Below are 17,893 nucleotides of genomic sequence, written 5' to 3'. Positions count from 1 at the left end.
CCAGTCTAAATTATTTGTCATGTGGTTAATTTCACTTAAAATTTAAAGTAGACTAGATAATATCTTATTATTTATTGAGCTCTGTCAGTGATCTTAATAGCTTTGAGTGCTCAAAGCTCAGAAAAAAATAATTTGTATTTTCTTGAGGGATCTTACCATTCAGAAATAGAGTCAGTCTGATTCATATATGAAATATAATAGAGAGTTAAGACTGTTTAATCACTGAATAAACATTGAAACAAATCATAGAATTTTTTTCTTTTCATTACTAGCTTTTGGTAGTTCACTATTAGGGAATGATTTCAGTAGATGGGTTCCCCTTCTCTTCAGAGAAAGAACTTGTAATTAACATGAATGTTTTTGGGTTTTTAAGCGATAGCACAGATTGAAAATAACATTTGTGACTGTTAAATTAAAAAAAAATTTTTTATTTTGAACACCATCATTCATCAGTGAAAAAATATATGTTAATTTCCTCTAAATGATGGCTTTTGAATTCATAAATTCAATGTTTTTCAATGTGGTATTCTATATTAATAAATCTTAATCAAGCCATTAAATAGGTTGGCATAAATCAGTTTTACCAACTTGTAATTGCTGTGGCCAATTAAAAATATAGAAGAAAAAACTAGAAAGATGATAATTTTTAAGACTAAATTAGACATATGATATCCAGAAGCAAACAACACCATAGTTCTTGACAAACCCAAGACTCAAGTTCTTGTCACAATATGACAAAAAATATTGTGAAAACTAGATAGGTGTCTGGAAGAAATTAAGTTTAGACTAACACCTCATACAATATACCAATCTAAGGTCAAAATGAATACATGACCTAGATGTCTTATGTTTTGGAATTTTTGTTTAGGAAGGCAATCAGGGTTAAGTGACTTGCCCAGGTGACATAGCCAGAAGTATGAAGTGTCTGAAGATAGATGGAGTACTCAAATTCTCCTGATTCCAGGTGCTTTATCCACTTGGCCACCTAGCTGACCTTATTCTATTTGAAAAGAAATTTTCATATCAGAGGTTGCCTGTACAAATGCAATCACAAATGCAGAATAAGTGGGAAGAAACTTCCTTACCTCCAAACACCAGTGTGCCAGGGATATACCAGAGATATTTTAGACTCTATTTTTTCCTAATTTGTCACTTTCCATTTTTAAAAGTAACGTTTACCCAGCCTGCATTAATTAAACAGCAAGGTTAAGTGTGTGGTGTTTATGACACTGAAAGGGGAGTAAGGTGCTGCTATTGCCAAAAAGTAATGAAATTCTAGGTATGTAAGAACAAGAGTAGCTCATTAAAGCAATAATAAACACAAAAAAGATATTAGAGACCAGATGGAAATTCAAATAAGAGAATCTATAATGGCATATAAGAATGCAAATTGCACAGAGTAAAAAGTTGTTTTTCACATTTCAATGTACTTGCTTGTGTCATAAAAAGACACACATAAAAAACAATCTGTTAAAGTATTTATATTTGTATCATAATAATTTTGAAATGAAAGAATAGGAGGAATTGTCTGAAAAATCAGTGAATATAGATATTGTTTCTTTCTATGTTAATATTAAATAGAAGTTATTATAAACCTATCTGCTATAATAAATAGCATGTTTAGAAGTTAAAGACTTTGCTGCATTATGAAAAAAAATAAATTAAGACCCAAGTAATATTTATGCTGCTCCAGGGAATCTTTGAAAGCCATTCTTTCACCCCAGTGGCTGGCACATAGTAAGTGCTTAATAAATACCTTAACGTGGCTTGAAATAAAATGGCTAATATTTTCAACAGCTGTACCCTTAAAACTTTGTACTTTTTACCTAACTCAGAAGGGTAGCATGTGATTTTAAAATTTCTTCCATAACAATTCTTTTCAACAATGAGGTAATTCAAGGCAATCTCAATAGACTTGGAATGGAAAGTGTCATGAAAATTATAGAGACTGAATATGGATCAAAGCGTAGTATTTTTGCCATTTTTTGTTGTTTGCTTGTTTTTTTCTTTTTCTTTCTCATGTTTTTTCCCTTTTAATCTGGTTTTCTTGCATAGCATAATGAATAAGAAAATATATTTATAAGAATTGTATGTTTAACCTGTATTTGATTGTTTCCTGTTTGGGGGAGGATAGAGGGAAGGAGAAAGGGAGAAAAAATTTGGAAAACAAAGTTTTGCAAAGGTGAATATTGAAAATGATCTTTGCATGTATTTGGAAAAATAAAATACTATTAAAAATTTCTTCCATAGTCTCCTCTCCTTTAATCTTAACTTTCTTCTGTCTTAAACTTGGATCATTTTTTTCTACTCTGGTCCTTTATTCCTGGTTACTAACCTTCTGAATCTATTTATTACTATCTTTTGCTTGAATTTCTTAAAAACCCTCTTTGAAGAAACTGTGATTTGCTCTAAGGTCATAGATATAGATGGAGAATATAGCACAACACAAAGATTCTTTTACCATTACAAAAGAGAAGGTAGTTATTGTATTTGGAGTGATTTCTTGCTCTGTTAGTGTTTGTATGATGCTGGTCAAGTAACTTAATCTCCTCAGTTTTGGCACCCTCCTCTATCAAATGCATGGGGAGAATAGGGCAGTGGCACAATAGACAGAACACAGAACTTGGAGTCAGAAACACCTGGGCTTCAAACCTATGCTAAAACGCTTCTTATTTGTAAGATCTTAGGATAACTTCTATTTGCTCACTTTCTTTATCTGTAAAATGGAGATAATTTTAGCATCTACCTCCCAAGGTTTTTCTAAGAATCTTAAAGTATTACATCAAAGATAATAATTACTATTATAACTCTAACATCTTTGATTCTATGTCTGTCAGAGCTAAAAGGGTAAGATTCATACCAAGACATATACCAAGATTATACTAGTTTAGCAGTGTATTAAAGCAAATAAATCTGAAGTAACATATCCCTGTTATGAAGGGCAGGCTATTTAAAAATGGAGAAATGTTGAGATTCTGGATATAAAAGCAGTTTGAGATTTAGGAGTAATAACTACAGACCAACCACTATATTCTTTTTTAAGATCATTAACTTATTCTGTATATGAAAAGCACAAATAGATATCATCCTCAAAAATTTTCTTGTCAATAACATTTGATAGAAAACCTTCAGTATTTCAAAAGTTCCTTAATTATTTCTATTAATTTAATTCTATTCAATTTCATCAACTAAAATATTTCATCAACAAAAGTTGTTGATTGAACTAACACTTTATACTGTATATAATATATTTAATAAAAAATTATATAGTGCCCTTCAGTAACTTACATCACATGGGAAAAAAATCGTATGCATTCCAATATAATATACTGTAGAAAATAAAGGGAACAAAAGAGAGTACTATAAGAAATATTAATAGAAAAAGCCTCTCCCCATTATGTTGAAATCATATACCTATACAATAATTTGTCAAATTTAATTAACAAGCAGAAATCTTATACTATTTCTTCATTCTTGGTAACTATATTTTTTTCACTTCTTTAATTGCCTTTTTCTCTGTTCCAATCTTAACTTTTTTTTGTATCTCTTCAAAATAATTATCTCTTGTAATACATGTATAGAATCCCATTCCAGACCTTCTTCTCAAACCTCATTCTCAATTCCTTTTGGGGGATAGGTCATTCACTGTCTGACTTCTTTCTCCCTACGACTTCTCAGAATGACCATCATGGATTGGAATGTTTCTCTTTGACTTTCATTCCCAAGCCCCTATTCCATGTATTTCTCATTGATTACCAGTTAGCCAGCCAGAATGAATTAGCTTTTAGTAAAGTAAAGTAAAGAATGTTTACTTAACTCTAATAAGAATAGTTAAAACAAAAGCAACCTTCCAGAAGCCTGGGACACATGCTTACCCAGATAAAGAGTCCAATAGAAAATTTTCCCAGACTTAGAAAGTGCAAATAGCAAAGGATTAATTCACAGCTCCTGATAATTACAAGTCCTTTTCTCCCTTTGTGGAGTTCTCATGAAGAGTCTCTTTGATGTAGATAGCTTACCACTGGACTCGAAGATTTATTACCAATATAGAGTTCTGAAGCTGTTTTTCTTTGCTGTGTCTGGTTTGTTGCAGACATTGCAATCAGCCACTGCTTTTCAAGACATTGATGGGAAGTTCAGATCTTCAAGTTTTTGAAATTTGTAAAGATAATCTCTGGTTAAGGAGTCTTTCTTGTCTACCAAGTCTCTAAGGAATATCTTTTCAGGAATTTGATAGGAACTGTTCTACCACTAGATTGTCTAGTTCAGCTTACTGTTTTATCCAAGGTCCACTGTGCATAAATGATATTCATTAGCCAATAACAAATATTTACTAGTAGTTTCATCTACTTTTACTCAATGACCAAAGAACTTATATTCCTTTTAATTAATAATTCCTCTTAATCATTCATACCTAGTGTATGCTTGTAATTGATAACTTCAATAGTATATATATATTTTCACACCTAATTTATACCATTAAATCTGTAATTCAAAGAAATGTTTTTTTAGGTATCTGGGTATAGATTATCTTGTAGGATACGTCTTCTATGTGTCTTCTGACCACCTCTACATGCCCCCCATAAATTTGGGATATTTTATTTAGGCAATTTATCTGGATGTAACAACAATACCATTAAAAACAACAACAAAATAATAATAACACATTTTAAAATAAAGCATTATAGATGTGTAAAATATTGGAATATAAGTGTGTATACATATATACACATATGTGTATGTGTGTGTATTTGTAGTATATATATATATGTATATAGTAGATAGTGTGTATATATGCATATTATATATATTAATAAAGCAAGATTGAAGGCTTTCTTTTGAAGCCAAATAACTGGAGAACTCTGGTACAGATAAAACAACTCTATTACAAAACCAAAATAACACCAAAGACAATATTGAACTAAATAGAAATTACCAAAGGAGAGAACTAGATGACATAAAACATGCCTAAATTGGGATAGCTAGATTTAGAGATAGTGTGGCATATTAGCAAAATCTATTGACTTAAAGAGTCTTTAGAGCTGAATTCAAGCCTTGCTAATATTGTTTTCTCTGGATGTTGCAATAAGTGAAAAAAGTACTCTATAAAAATGTAGTTATTATTTAGTTCTCTTTCACAAAAATTCTTCTCCATTTGTTGTGGCAGTAATCCTCGGGTTTCTATGAATGTATGCATGGGACACAAGAACAAGCATGATCTCTTGAACCAATAATACTCTGAATAAAATTGCAGTGACTACCCAAAGTTTATTTAAGTAAGGAGAGACTAATCACCATTAGATTAATCACTGACCATGGTGATCTCTAAAACAAATCAAATGATGCAAACCAGTTAAACTCAATCCCTTTTGCCTAAAGGTAAAAAATATACTGGTTTTAAAAGTATCATTAATGAATATCCAGGGGTATAGATCCCATTTCCAAAAGAATTAAGTAGCAGTTTATCCTCTTTTGCAAATTATTTATTTATTTTTGCTGAGGCAATTGAGGTAAGTGACTTGCCCAGAGTCACCCAGACAGGAAGTGTTAAATGTCTGAGACTGGATTTGAAATTGGGTCCTCCTGACTTCAGGGTTGATGCTCTCTCCACTAGACCAACTAACTGTTCACCAAGAGCTGCCCTCTTTTGAAATAACCAAATCCCTTTGTTTTAGTCAATATAGAAGCATACCTCCTCCATGCAACCACAGCTTGAGGACGTTATTTTTCAGTTTGGGTGTATGGCAGCAATAATGATGAAGATGATGGCACTGATGATGGTGGTGTTATTTTTATTTAACAGATGAGGAAACAAATTGTAGGGGTGTTAAGTGACTTAGTGTACACAGGAGTATTTGAGACAGAATAGGCACATAAATATTTCTAATTTCCAAGTGTAGCATTCTGTCCAATGGGCTATTAACTTTCTGGGCATAGTTACATGTTTAGTTTTATTTTGCTGGACATGAATAGTAAATTAAATGTGCATGTCTTTTCATATCCTTCTTAAAAGGATATGAATATCCTTTTATGCTCATTTGCATATGCTCATTTGGTTTGCAAGTTATTTAATGAATTGTGTTACTTAAGGTAGATATAGATATGTTTTTGTTTGCCACTGTGACGTCCTACCTCTTTCAACAGTCACAACGTTAAATTAGATTAAAAAGGGCCAGAGAGTTTTAAGAATCACAACTTTCAGACAATCCACAAATATTAATTTAACTATTGGCATTCTAAATATGATATCTTTGTCCAATGACCCAAGCTAATAGGTTGAACTATATCTATATTGAATTTTTTGCTATAAAAGAAACTAGAAGATATAAGGAAGTTTTAGTTGAATAGAAAATTGATTCACAAGTTCTCCTCAGAGAATTAAGTAAAAGGAATTTGCAAGGCTGATTTCATTTTGCACCCAAAGGTAACAAGATCTATTTCATGCACGAAATACTTGGTTATTTTTGCCTTATAATTCTGAAAGTATTCTGAGCCTATCCTTAGTGCTTCCTATAGTGCTTGAGGTATAATATGTGCTTTAAAAAGTTGTGGTTTTTTTTTCCCATTCAATATTCCTTTTAGTTATTTGATAGGAAGTTCCCACATTGATGAGATTTTGGAGCTATTAAAATGCTATTTTTTGCTAGATTCATTGATGATTGCTTCCATAATTAAGTTCATTTTTGGATATCAAAAAGACTGATTCATTTAAGCAATCAAGTCAGGAACTAACCTGATGTTTAAAAAATACTATGAGTTAGATTTCCCAGTTAGATGTTCAGCCAAGCACGGTTCAAATTAAAAGTTATAAAAATAGTGGTGGTGGGCTGTAATGACACAATTGGTGATGGAGGAGGTGGTCGTAATAGTAGTTGTAATAGTAGTAGTAGTAGTAGTAGTAGTAGTAGTAGTTGTAGCAGTAGTAGTAATAGTAATTAGCTAACCTTTTTATAGCTATATATATTATAGTTATTTTATTTATAGTTATATATAACTATATGCCATGAACTGTGAGACATGCTTTAGAATTATCTTATTGGAAGGGCAATAATAGTATGTTATTATTCCCATTTTAAAGATGTGGAAATCAAGGGAAACAAGAAATTATGCTATTTGTCCAGGATCACATAGCTAGTAAGTATCTGAGGCTGGATTTGAATTTGAATTTGTCTGACTTTAGACCCAGACCTCTAACTACCATATTATCTAACTGCCAGGAATATTCTTATTCATATAGTACTTTAGAATTTCACAAGCTGTATTCTTACATAGACCTTACAAGACCAACAGTATAGATACTGTAAATAACATTTGCCATTTATGATACGTTAAAGGTTAAATGTCTTGTCCACAACTATATAAACAATATTGGAGACAGGATTAAAACATAGGTATATTGTTTATATCCACTATGTTACTCTGCTTCAATTATTGTTTTTATTGTTATTATTTTAAATTTGGAAAGACACAGTACTGTACTGGAATTATTAAGGCACCATTTTTGCCTCCTAAAGTAAAAGATTTCAGAGGTAATTTCACATATAGGTTAATAGGTTAATAAATAGTCATGTTTAGTTAGAGTCCCTAGCCTAATATCCTATTCAGCCTTCTCATTGTGATATAGCTGTGATCCTATTTTTCCACAGATTTGGTTTCTTGGTGTAATTTTGGCCATAGGACTCTCTAGGAGCATCTATCAAGTTATGTTTTGCCTTGAATTTTGTGTTATTGGAGAAACTACTCCCACAAATGAAGTTACAGGTCTGAAGCTATTAAAATAAAAAGTCCCTTAATTTTCCTTTATCCAAAACCAGTTTTCTTTTATAGTATTCTCTGATGTCAGTGCCATAAGAATGCCTTCAGTGTATATGCCCAGTTTTGTTACCTCAGAAATGTGATGAAAGGCCTATAATAGAGATAATTTAATGCTCAAATAATAGGTTTTCAGAAAAACACACATCAATTGATTATTAAAAATAAGAGCACAAATGCAAAGTTTTGGCATTTATTCTAACATTTCTCAACTATTTAGGATAGTTTTAAGTGAATACAGGGAGAGCTCTGAGGTCTGCTTCTAGGAACATCCATGCTGTCCTCGCAGCTGCAGTGATGGAGGGAAGAAAATGACATGTTGCCTTCATTTAGCAGGAAAAAAAAAGATTTAAGCACTTAGGCAGCCAGAGAAAGCATTGAGCAGTCAATACATGCAATTCCTACATGTAAGCAGAAAAGCTGACACTATTTTCTCCTTCTTAACTGTCTGACCAGCGTCCACTTTCTATTTCTATGACTAAAAATAAGATAAAATTGCAGTACAGCTAGAGGCCAACATATTCTCAACAATAATGTATTCAAAATTGGCATGGTGTCTTCAGTACAGAGATGTAGGGAATGCAAACTTTTGAAGGAATGAATTGAGCAGTATCTTTGTTGAATGTATCTTTCTTGAATATTTTTTATTATAATCCCTGCGCATTCTCTAGGACCTGTATTATGAGATTCCCAGTATCATTGCTTATTTTCTCTTCTCTTCTCTCACAGAAGAGATTCCTATTCCTTAGGAATGTTAATCCTTGATTGTTTTCCTCATAAAGCCTACAGAATCTTGTAATAGCCATCTTTCTCTTCATTGGCTCTGTGTCCATCTCTTAATATCTGTTTTTGCCCCTCTCTAGTTGTCATTTATTCTCTTGTCTTATTTCACTCTGTTCCACTATTTTGTCTTCTCTCTCAATCAACTCTTTCTTCAATCCCATATGTTTCACTTACCGTTTCTTCTCTCTGAAGTTCTATTCTTTCTCTTGTTCCTCTTAGCTTTAATCTATTTCTTTCTTTTTTCTCTATTACTTGTTGTATCTCACATTTCTCCTCTCTCTAACTCTCAAAATACTTGCATATTTTTGGTAGTTAAAAGTCTTCTCCACCATTCTAAAATCATACTAACTACCATCCCATCTCATTCTTCTCTAATACTGTCAATTTTCTTTAGATAAATAGTGTATACTAAATAACTTAAAAGTTATTTCTCACTTTCTTCAACTTCTTGGAAAAGTCTTCTACTCAAATCACCCAACTGTTTTCTTAAAACTCAACAATGATCACTTGTTACCAAATCCTATCTTCTTTCTTACTTTCTTAGGCCTAATAGATTTTTCTGAATTATTTGGTACTGCTAATCAACTCATTTTCATAACTATCATAATAAATTTTCTCTTTGTTCAAGACCACTTTCTCTAAAATCTAAATTTACTCCTCTTCATTGTTTTGGTTCGTTAAGGTTAGTAGTCCCCAAAGTTCCCAGCCTTCTCTCCTCTAACATCCCCCTCTCTATTGACAATCCTATTCCTTTGTGAGCTTTAGCTAATCATTCAAAGCAGTTGACAGTTGAAATTGTATTTTCAACTTTGACAACTTTAACTCTGAGCTTAAGTCTGAAATCTCTAAATACCCATAGAGAATCTCCATATGAATATCCCACTGGCCCCATTAGCACTTAAAACATAATCTCTCCAAAACCAAAATTATGATCTTTCTCTCTATATAGACCTTCCCTCTGACTTTAAGATTTTTGTCACTAGCACTTCTATTGCAATCAGTCTCCCTCAGCAAAATTACTGTATTTTTTATTCTTCCCTCTTCCTGACCTATCTTTGAAGTATCTAGTAACAGTGGATAGAATGCTGAGTTTAATCTCAGGAAAACTGGAGTTCACATCTGGATTCCAATGCTGGGCAAATAGTTTATCTTCTTTTTGCTTCAGTTTCCATATCTCTAAAATGGGCAATTTTCACAGGATTATCGTGAGGATTAAATGAGTTAATATTGTAAAGGATTTAGCTCAATGCCTGGCATACAATAGGCCCTTTCTAAATAATTATTCTTTTCCCTTTCCTCTCATATTCAAGAAATTGCCAAATACTTTTGACTTCATTACTGGAACATATTTTCTGTCTATGTCTTTTTCTCTATCCCCATTGCTACTAAGCTAATACAAGCATCCTTTGCTACCTACTTATTACAATAGTCTCATCTCAGGTCTTTTCACCTGTTCATAGTCTTCCAATTTGTTCTTTATACTACTGCCAGGAATGCATTCTTATTTGTAAATCTGATTTTTTTGTCTTCTTTGCTTAAAAATCTTCAGTTTCTACCTATCACCAAACATATAAAGATCAAATTCCTTTTGCTAGCATACAGTATATTCTATGATCTTGTTTTAAAGCATTTACAACCCTTTATTTTTATTTGTATTTCTGTATCCAAATGTGATATTCTGAGTTTCTGAAAAAAAATCTCATATATATGTCAGTCAACAAGCACTTATTAATCCCTTAGTATGTTCCAAGGACTGTGATAGACATTGAGAAAGCAAAGAAATAGAAACCAGGATTTCTGTTCTAAAATAGTTCACATGGTCCTCAAGTCTTTTAATTTGCTTCTTCTCCTTTAGTTACTTTCCATTCTTCAATTGCAACTTCTATGACTTTCCCTCCTAGATCTCAATTCTTTTTTTTTAATTTGTACTAATGAATTTATTTATTGCTGTGTATTATTACCTTCCTAATCCTCTTAAGTTCTATATAGAGACCTCATCAAAGGATATAATTCTTGGATAGTTCTTGAAAACTTTTCCAGTAGAGAAAAAGCTAGAAAGGATTCAAATGCAAACTTGCTTCTGAGTTCTGTACTTGCCATCAAAGGACTAGTCTAAATAATCCTAGAGAATGGATAGATTATTGTTAAGATAATGTTATTGAACAATTAGAGATACTTGAAGCATGAGAAGAAATTTGGTGGTATTCATTTTTCATTGTGTCTGGCTCCCCTTAGCCTCATTTGGAAATTTTTTTTTTGGCAAAAATACTGGAGAGGTTTGCCATTTCCTTCTCCTTTTATTCTATAGATGAGGACACTGAGGCAAAGAGGGTTAAGTGGCTTGCCCAGGCACAGCTAGTAAATATCTAAAGCCAAATTTCAACTCAGGAGGATGTCTTTCCGACCGTTTTTTTTTTTTTTTTTTGTTTTTTTTTTTTGGCTTGCTTCTGCTTCCAGTACATATAGATGATTCTTAAAGTTTAATTTAAATAGTCATCAAACCTTATATGTGCACAAATTCTCTCAACTAAAAACAATCATGGCAATTTTAGTATTTTTATATTTTTAAATGACAGTACTATGAGTTTAATTTGACTAAAAAACTATAGTGCTGATTGTTCAAATAATTATTGTCTTCTCAATAGGAAATACAAACCTTGATTGGAGGGATGTATATTCATCAACAAAAGAATACTTGGAAATTTAAAATAAAAAAAAGGCATGGTAACTTTCTGATGACATTTGTGGTTCATGTTTAACTCAGATTATAAGAGCAAAAACCCTGAGTAGCCCCAGGGACCATATGCCTTTATTTTTAGTTCCCATCTTGAGAAAATAAGTTAAACTAATCAACAGTAGCCTTTTCCTTGTCCTCTGTGAGAGCACAGAGAGGAAGAAGCTCCAGGATATTACTTAACAAAAAAAGTTTATTAGAGGGGAGAACATTCCTTCACCATGACTGACATCAGCCAATCCATCTTATTTACCTAGTTATTGAAGAAGTTCCAGGAACAAGCATCATTTCCTCTTACCATAGATTTTGTGATATGTTCTGAGTCTCTATTATTGATGAAGTCTCAGAAAAATGGACTAGTGACCCTTTACTGATGAGGAGAATAATAATATTAATAATAATAATGGATGTTTATATATTATTTTAAAGTTTGACACTTGTGTTGCCTATTCAAGCATCACAATACTTTGATGTATGTATTTTAAGTATTTTATTATCCAATTTACAGCTGGGAAAGAGGTTTTGAGAAGTTAAGGAACTTAGCCATAATCCCACAAATAGTTTATGAGATAAGATTTGAACTCAATTCTTTCAAATTCTATACCCAGAACTTTAGCCACATTACCTCTGGAAAACAAACAAGCATGGGAAAAGTTCACAGACTGCTACCTGATGAATCTCAAAACCTATTATTATGATATATTAAAATGCCACAATAATACTATTCATGGAATAGAAGAAAGGCAGAACGAATCTATGTTGTAGAATACTGTGCAACAGAACATTTAAAAATCCTTATATGCATAGTTTATATTGAGCCTTCAATGTGATAGCTCTTTTCAGGTTCCTATGTGTGTAAAATGTTTGCAAAGTAAATTATCAGCCAATTCATTTAATTGTTTTGATATCAAATAGGCACAGACTTACTTCAGAAAAAAGGTATTACAGAACTTTCCATTTTGTTCTGCTCTTAAAACTGAATTACTCACCATGGGTCAATATCATTTCATCAGAAACTTCTTTATGCAGGAAAACCAAAAGTAAATTAAACATCTGAGCTTTACTTCCTAATATTCAGTGCTGTGGGGATAAAATTAATTGATTCTTAAAATAAGATGTTGATTAGTATAATTTGATCTAAAACAATCACAATTAAAAATGATTTTAACTATGTAGAGGTCAAAAGAAATCTCCCAAAAGTTTTTTTAAAATCTATTGTTTATACAAAAAATATATATTTTAAGAACCAAAGTTAAAGCCAAATTTTTCAAAAATAATGTTTAACAATGATATATACTTAGACAATATAAGATATTAGAGCTAGAAGATATCTTAGAGATAATTCAATACAAACCTTCCATTTCACAAGTAAGACCAAGACAGGTAAAGGGAATTGCTTAAATATCACATAGGTAATTAATAGGAAAACTAGGATTAGAATCCAGGTCTTCTAATTCCAAATCTCGTGGTCTCTCACCAAACAGAAGAAATTGGCTTTATCATCCACCTTCTTTTTTGGTACATTCCATTAATAGATATGACTTCAATCAATTATTCAAACAGTTACTTGTCAGGATGACTAAAATGAAGTCTTCATTTCTCATATCACAAATTTTCATCTTATATAATCCATTGTTACTAAAAATCTCAATTACTTAAAGAATTTCATTGGTTTTAAATTATAAACTATTTAAAATTTAAATAGAAAGGCATTTAATGGAATTATGACTTCTATTTATCAAGTAATGTGATAAAAAGATCTTCATTTTTTAAATATAGGCAATAAGATAAATTAGCTATCTTAACAAATTTGTTCTTAACATATAGTCAGTCTTCAACATTCTCACATTTAACTCTCATGACTTCAAGAATTCAGGTGATTTTTAAGAGTAGTCTCATTTTCACATTTGCATCAACTTTGCACATTCATGACTATGCAAATTACAGAAAAAAAACAAAAAACAAAAGCTGTGATGTTGTACAAGTTTGTGGAACAGCCGGTATCTTACTAGGCACTTCCCTGCTCTTGTTCATCCTACCATTGTTGGATAAGAGCTCCCCATGCATTCAAAGTTAGAGGTGACATGAAGATCTCTGCCAGACCTCCACCAATCTCAGGGTCTTTTTATAACTGCATCTAAAGAAAGCCTTAGTAACCTCTCCCTTGTTTTTCAGAGGAGCTAAAGTAGAGAAGTTTATACTAGAGATATAGTATTGTCTGAAATTATATGTTTTTTTGCTTTGGTTTTTGATTCAGATGTTAGCACAAAAGGTCACAGAATCCTAAGAAATTAATAATGGGAAAATGTTTTGCATATTACTGATTATATTTTCATACTCTATTTTATGAGTTAATTCCATGGTTACTGTTTTAGGGAAACTCATGTTACAGAATTAATGTTTTGTTATAAAGAATTGTATGAAGAAAGGTGAATTTTTAGTAATGTCTTGTGTAAAATCATGGTTTTTGGTAGTAACGAACCTAACCTCCCCTCCACCATTTTCACTGGGTTAATCTATTGACATTGAGTTTTTTACTTTCACACCAATCTACATATGTTACCTTTGTAAAAGTTGAGGATTTGTTGTGCATCATTTAAATTCGGAGTCATACAACTCTGACTTTTACTGTTCTTGCATAAGAAAGCTTGTAAGGTAGTATGGTACAATGGAAAGAATGCTGGGTTTGGAGTTTGAAGATACTGTTTAAAATCCTGATTTCACTGTTTTATGAATGGATAAGCTGAAGGAAGTCTCACTTTATGAGAGATAGAGAAAAAGACAGAAACAGACAGATACAGAAAAAGAAAGAGAGACACACATAGAGAGAAAGACAGAAAGACAGAAACAGAGACAGAGACAGAAAAAGAGAGATAGAGAGATAGAGAGAGAGGACACAGAGACATAAACAAAAAGAGAGAGAGAGACAGAGAGGAAGAGGAAGAGAGAGACAGAGACAAAGTCTCATACACACACACACACACACACACACACACACAGATCAGAGAGAGGGAGATAGAAAAAGGGGGGAGGGAGAAGAAACAATTAGCTTTTACTTTAGATAGAACTTTCAGCCTGGAGTGAAAAAAGATCTGTATTTAAACATACTATCTAAGGATAATAGTTATGTGATTCTGCTCAAATAACTTAACTTCATTATGACTCCATTTCTTCAAAAATATTAAAAAAGCTTACAATAGGACCTACTCTCCCAAGGGAGTTCTGAAGATTGTAAAGTGCTTAATAAGTGCCTACAATTTAATAGATGCTGAACAAATACTTATTCTACTTCCTCAAACCAACCCCTTCATAATGGACCTGGTGCAAATTCAAAAAGTATGCTGGACTTCTGAAGATAATTTTCCTTGTCTGGCTGTGTAGTAAATAGTATGTTCCTGGATGTCCGGTTAAAAAATATAAAGGTCCCTTGAAGGGGAACTTCAAGGTTTCAATTATAGAAGTTTGTAATTAAAGCTATAAATAGTACAATATAATATAGTCCTCCTGTTTGAAAAAATAATGAAAACATTGACCAGAAAAGAAAACAAAGCAAATGGAACATTGTACAGAGTGCCAAGGAAGGCCGTCATCTTGAGCAGTCTTGTGGGTGCAGGACTTGCTTGTCTTCTCCCAAGAGATTTGTATCCATAAGCCTTCACGTACCCACTTTATTCAGCACATAACGATATACTACTGTCAGCCTAAGGGATCTAGTTATATGAGGTATCAATATACTTCCCACTCTTTGGCCAGAAAATTACACAAAATTGTCTTTATGATTTAAATGTGATCAATCCCTTTGAAGATTGATATTTTTAAAGTGTTGAAAGTTATCTTTGTCCTTTTTTATACTTATACCTTTTATAAAACAAGGCTTGTGTTACTAAACCTGGGCAACCTGACATTGCTGTTATTTGATTTTTAGTATTTGAGAGCAAATTAAACAACTTTGACACTTGTTACCTGAGTAACCTACATGCTATCAACAAGAAGAGTAATTTTGTTGTGGCTACAGGGTATGGAAAGAAAAAAAGAATAATGAACACTTTATTTATAGCCTACCCCAAAATATTAAACGTTGCCATAGTACGTGACTAAGGAACATTTAGACATCTTTTGAATAGAAATGATGAGCAACATTAATTCAGATGTACTTAAATTTGTCTATTAGAAGCCAGTTTGCCCTGAGAATTAACCACTGAAAATGTAAACAAATATAAAAAATATCCAAAGAGGAATGAATGATCTTACAGTGCACACACTGAGAGAAAACTAAAGAATGATTTAAAAACTGAGATAGTAGGGAGCTTAAAACTTGCTTTTGGCTATGTCCCTGATGAGGCAGCAAAAAAGTATCACAGACACAAACTGTCAATGTTTTCTAAATGACTTGATTTTATGCTGTTTCCTACAGGAAGTTACTTCCTAAAATCCTTCTCATTCTGAAACATTACGATAAATTTGATTCTTTAATTTTCTAAACTACTTCTCCTGGCAGGAATGACTGGATTTGATTTTTGCCCCAAGCTAAGTTTCAGTCAACAGATAATAAGAGAAAAAAGTGAAATGAAAGAAAAGAGGGAGAACAGAAGAAAGAGAATTAGTTCTGGAGCCTCCATGTCAATTGAATTTTTTTTTCGCCATATAAATAAAGTCTTTGTGAATTAAAAAATATGTTGTGTCAATTGACACAACTTGTTCCTTTGTAGCAAACTTAAGAATACCATTTCTATTCTTGATAATAATAATGACAATAGGAATAGTAATCTCATAGTTTTATCTAGTTAATGCATTGAATAGAACGTGATCATTTTAACCAATTGTCTCTTACATATAGGAGTTTATATATATATACACACATACATATATATGTTTATATGTATTTATATCTTGTTTTTCATTATTTGGTATTTATTAATTTACATGAATTTGCACTGTTGTAGTTATAAAAGACATGATGAGATAACATGATTTTTTTCAAGTAAAATGTTCTTAAAGATATACATAGGGGAGAAAATAGGAAAAGGGCTATTATATCTAAATATCTAAAACAAAGAATCTACTTATTATATGATCTAAACTCAAAGTTCTTCTTGAGTAACTCTTAATTGATTAAAAGGCTTATAAGAATTAGGTGACATCAAGTTTACTGAATTATTAAAATATTTCTTTTCAGATGATTGGCTTATCATATGATTACATCAATTATATTTGTTGTATTGCTTTAAGAAACATCAAGGTGCACATTGCTAATGTTTTAAAAGATATGATAAAAAGAAGACTAATGAAAGTAAGTTTTGCATTTTAATAGGTATTAAATTTAATTCATTGTGGTCTCTGGATCCTACTACAAGTCCAAATTCACAGTAAGACAAATAAATCAATTAATCAATCAACGAGCATTTATTAAGCATCCATTATATATGTGCCAAATGCTATTCAAGGGATAGAAATTAAAGGAATGAAATAATCCCTATTGAAAAATAGATTATGTTCTAAGAAGGAAGACATATATATATATATGTGTGTGTGTGTGTGTGTGTGTGTGTGTATAGCAATTATAAAGTAAATGAATATAAATATTACAAAGTGGTTAAATATTAAGTTAGTTTGGGAGGAAAGATACCTGTATATGAGAATCAGGAAAGGTTTCATGCAAAATGGAAAGGAGGCGGGGTAGAACAGAAAGACAGACAGAGATGAGAAGCCAGAGACAAAGAGAGGAGAGAGGGAGGGAATGAGAGACAGAGATGGGAAGAGAAGAAGGGAGGGAAGAGAAAAGGGAGAAGAGACTTAATCTGTATGGTGAAGTGTATTCCAGGCATGGAAGATGATCATCAGTGCAAGGGCAGAGAGATGAGATTTATTGATAAACAGAATAAATATAAGTGAATCACACAGTAGGGAGAAATAATAACCACAGAAGATAGAAGATGTATTGAATAAAGCTTTAAAGGCTAAATTAGAATTTATATTTTTTTTCCTAGCAGCCTTACGCATTGAATGAAGGGTAGAATCCCATAGTCAGAGATCTTTCCCTAAGGAAAATCATTTTGACAAGACTCCAATCTACCCTACATACCAAGAGAACAACAAAGAGATTATGGCAATGATCTAGGATAATGGTATCAAACTAAAGTTAAAATCAGGGGCATTAAACCAACAGTACATAGACTGAATATTGATATAAAAGTCACACATAAAAAGTCACTCTCTTTTCTTCTGTGCTTTTATTTATTTTGTTAACTATCTCCCAATGGGATTTTAATTTTATTTGGCCTTACTCGGGAGTGTTATAGGTCATATGGGCTTGTGGTTTTGACCCTTCTGATCGAGAGGAGATGGAATGAGTGGTGGCTGTGTGAGTAGAGAAAAAATTAGATGTGAGAGACATTGTGAAATTGATAATAGCTTGGATGAGTGAGTGAGACTTGTCATGCTAGGATTAGAATCCTGAGAAACTGGGAAGATCATTGCTCTTTTGACAGAAACAGAACTTGGGAAAGAAAGAGCTAAGTGTGAGGTTAAAAAAAAGGGAAGGGGATGATAAAAAAAATAAAAAAA

The 17,893-nt window shown here is 32.1% G+C and overlaps 1 protein-coding gene across 7 annotated transcripts in view; it reads left to right on the top strand.

Annotated features, from left to right (window-relative positions):
* The window catches only part of MAGI2 (membrane associated guanylate kinase, WW and PDZ domain containing 2), an 895,053-nt gene that overhangs the window by 72,325 nt on the left and 804,835 nt on the right, over positions 1–17,893 (top strand). The window lies entirely within an intron of this gene.

Source organism: Antechinus flavipes, chromosome 5 (assembly GCF_016432865.1).
Source record: "Antechinus flavipes isolate AdamAnt ecotype Samford, QLD, Australia chromosome 5, AdamAnt_v2, whole genome shotgun sequence".
Classification (NCBI taxonomy): Eukaryota; Metazoa; Chordata; class Mammalia; order Dasyuromorphia; family Dasyuridae; genus Antechinus; species Antechinus flavipes.
The sequence above is the reverse complement of the archived record's forward strand: the minus strand, read 5'-3'. Positions and strand labels throughout refer to the sequence as shown.